The sequence below is a fragment of the Mustela nivalis genome (genome assembly GCF_964662115.1).
Source record: "Mustela nivalis genome assembly, chromosome: X".
Classification (NCBI taxonomy): Eukaryota; Metazoa; Chordata; class Mammalia; order Carnivora; family Mustelidae; genus Mustela; species Mustela nivalis.
In genome coordinates this window covers 13,794,334-13,798,103 of record NC_139040.1, presented here as the reverse complement: position 1 = coordinate 13,798,103, position 3,770 = coordinate 13,794,334, and the positions used below count along the sequence as shown (strand labels likewise).

Here is a 3,770-nt window from a genome sequence, read left to right as displayed (position 1 = left end):
GTTTTTAGTTTTATTTTTCTTAAGCTCCTTAAAGCTGTAGATTCTGAAAGCATAGAAGGAGTTATGGAAGGGCTATGAAATGTGACAGTACAAAGCCAAGATCCCGATACCACTGATTCTGTGATTTATGCTCCCCTTCTGTGTTCTCAAATGATAGAAGACACTGCCCATTCACTGCTGTTTTGAGGGGGACCTGAGACAGAGAGAATCTGTTTTCTCCCATTTGAGAACCACAGTGAGCTGTTATTCTGATTATTTGATGTTTTCCTTTAATTTGAGTGTTTCTTGGCTCTCTTTTGAATCCTGTTCCCAAGGAGTCTACAATTATCCCCAAGATGGTCATGAACTTATAAAAAAATACAAGTAATATTTATTTTAAAAGAAAAGCTTATGGGCTTGTTAAAAGGTAGAAGAGAAGTTAAAAAAAATCAAACAAGTTCCACTAAAGTCTCCTGGTTAGGAGCACAAGCCTGCTATGTAAGCCTCTACCCTTATACTTACTAGTCGTGTGACCCTGGGCAAGGTACCTGATGCCATTAAGTCTAAGATGTCATCAGTTCTGGGACACATCATTATTTTATATACCAATAAAAAAGAAATTTCTTTTTTTTTTAAACATCACAAATAAGATTTTTTATTTGTCACCATTAAATGTCTCCATTTAAAGCAGATTCTTGGACTGGTGGCTTATATCCATCAGTTCGTTCAACTTTAGCCCTGGTCTCATCCCCAGTAGCTTTTCTAGAACTACTACCTTCACCATGAAGCTCCATGAGCTTTCCCAATCCAAACTTGGGCTTCTTCAGCATTTTTACTTTTTTTTTTTTTTTAAGATTTTATTTGTTTATTTGACAGACAGAAATCACAAGTGGGCAGAGAGGCAGGCAGAGAGAGGGGAAGCAGGCTCCCTGCTGAGCAGAGAGCCCGATGTGGGGCTTGATCCCAGGACCCTGAGATCATGACCTGAGCTGAAGGCAGAGGCTTAACCCCCTGAGCCACCCAGGCACCCCCAGCATTTTTACTTTTCTAACGAAGACATCATGGAGTGGATAAATGGACTGACAAGCTTTCTCTATATCTTTTCCAGTGCTGTCTGGAATCAATTTATTGACCACTTCTTTCAAGTCATTTGTCTGAACCTCTCGGGTCATGATCTCCATCATCTTTTTCTGAATTTGGAGGACCTGTTGGTCCTGAGCATAAGAGGTCTTCCAAATCTGATTATCGCTTTTTTTAGTATAACCAATATAGAACAGACGAAGCAAATAACCATCGGTAGTCTTGACATCAATGTGAGCTTCGGTCATGGTCTGCCACTTTTTGACCATGTTGCACATCTTGTCACTGGCAAGATGCATGCCATGGAAATTAGTCAGGCAGTTTTTGCCCTGAACATCCTCAGTAATTAACTTGAATTTTCTAAATGCAACTTCATCATTCTGCAGATCAGCAAGGCTCATTTCAAAAATGCGACCCTTGAGGCCATCAGATGAGATCTTGGTTCCTTGAGATCTTGTGACTAATGTTTTTCCAATATTTCTTACATTGAACATAGCTGGCGCCTTCACCAATTTTTCTTAGAAAATGGATCAACCACTTTCTTCTTGGCTCCCTTTTTGCCACCTTTCGTAAGGCACTTGTTCTTGCCCACCGCCATGGCGCTGCTCAGGGAACCCAACCAATAAAAAAGAAAGTTCTAATGAAAGAGTGACATAATCCCATAGCAAAAGTGCTGTGCAGTGTGCGTTGGCTGTTACTGTATGCCTTGAGGTTTCTTGCATTTTTGGGTGGAGGGATCTGACAGTTTCTCTTGCCTTCCGTTGCTTAGTTTGGCAATCCTTTTGGATATAGTGGTAACAAAATATAACCAAGTTTTCTTTTCGTGGGCATCTTTCTTCCATAGGTCCTATAAATCACTTAATTGTCACTGTGCAAGAGAATCGGAAATTGTATACATTCCTCTGGTGATACATGTATTTGTTTTACTAATATCCAGTTGCCTCCCTGCCGTCCTGTTTCCAGCACTTTCAGCCTACACGGTACCTTTTCTTGGCAATGTCAATTCAGAACCAACAGTCTTGAAAACATTAAAAATGTCAATAAAACTCACCATGTTAAGTACTAACATTACCCATAAATTCAAGTGAATTGACAGTCATATCAACAAGTATGACCAAGTATACACACGCACGGGTAATAGCTACCACGCCAGGCTATTGTCTGAGCAACAGTGATTGTAAGACACCACTGATTACAAGGTGCATCCTGATTTCAGGAATGTGAAGTGTGTTCTTAAGATAAATGAAATACAGTCCCTAGGCATTCTCAGCCTGCTTCCTTATTTGAAAAAATGAAAGCAGTAACAGTATTTGCTTTAAGGGATAGCATGAGGATACAGTTAAAATCCTTTAGTACAATGTTGGGCACACAGTAAGTATTCAGAGGAATTAGGGGAAAAAAAACAGCTGCCATAGTGAGTATCACTGTGAAAACCAGGCATAGGTCAGAAGATTAAAGGACAGCTAGAAATGTCTTAGCCAAATACTAGTGATGTCGTAGAGATGAAACTTTAAAACATGTTTACTGATAGAGGCCATGACTTCATAATGGCACAGTGGTAAATCGTAAAGAGGACTCATTGGTTTCTTTTAAACTGTTTAACTGGTTGTTTGATTGATTTTTTAAAAAAGATTTTATTTATTTATTTGACAGAGAGAGATCACAAGTAGGCAGAGAGAGGGAGAAGCAGGTTCCCTGCTGAGCAGAGAGCCCGATGCGGGGCTCAGATCCCAGGAACCTGAGATCATGACCTGAGCAGAAGGCAGATGCTTAATCCACTGAGCCACGCAGGCGCCTCTGGTTGTCTTAATGACAGCAAAAAGTAACCTTAAATTATCTCTAATGGAATACTTTAAGATCTCGAAATATCCAGTTTACTAAAACCCCACATTTGACCCTCTGTGCATTTTTCCTCATTTAGAATCTTTTATATATTGTAAAATGGTACAATAGCTATGGAAACCAGTATGGAGGTTTCTCAAAAAAATTAAAAATAGAACTCTGACATGATCCAGCAACCCCATTTCTGGGTACTTATACAAAGAAAATGAACTCTGGATCTCAGAGAGATACCCTGTACTCTCATGGTCATTGCAGCATTATTCACAATAGCCAAAATATGGAAACAGCCTAAGTATACGGAGATAAATGAATGGGTAAAGAAAATATGGCGTGTGTGTGTGTGTATGTGTGTGTTTGCATAGAATGGGATATTGTTCAACCATAAAAAAGGAGATCCTCTCACTTGTGACAACATAGATGGACCTGGAGGGCATTATACTGGGTGAAATAAGTGAGACAGAGAAAGAGAAATGCTGTATGATCTTGCTTTGTGTGGGATCTGAACACATCGAACTCATAGAAACTGGGGAGAGAGTGGTGGCTGTGAGGGGCTGAGGGCTGGGGAAGTGGGGAAAGCTTGCTCAAGAGGTACAAACTCAGTTGTAAGAAGTTACAAATTCTGGGGATGACATACACAACATGGGGATAGTAGTTAACAATACCGTATTGCAGCCGTGAAAGTCTCTAGGAGAGTAATGCCTAAAATTCTCACTGTAACAACAAGGTGGTAGTTATGTGTGGTGAAGGCTGTGCTAACGAATCTTTTGGGAAACATTGCAATATGTATGTGTATCGAGCCATCACATTGTATATGTTAAGTCCGCACAATATTCTGTGTCAGTGATATCTCAGTAAAGCTGAGGAAAGAG

General features: G+C 40.0%; 1 pseudogene across 1 annotated transcript; it reads right to left on the bottom strand.

The window, feature by feature from the left end:
* Nucleotides 1-599: 599 nt before the first annotated feature.
* On the bottom strand, nucleotides 600-1,669 carry LOC309856156 (small ribosomal subunit protein eS1-like; annotated as a pseudogene). The gene is made up of 2 exons (XR_014316624.1): nucleotides 1,008-1,669; nucleotides 600-800 (listed from the first exon to the last, which is right to left on the bottom strand). The product of XR_014316624.1 is annotated as a small ribosomal subunit protein eS1-like (transcript).
* Nucleotides 1,670-3,770: the final 2,101 nt, after the last annotated feature.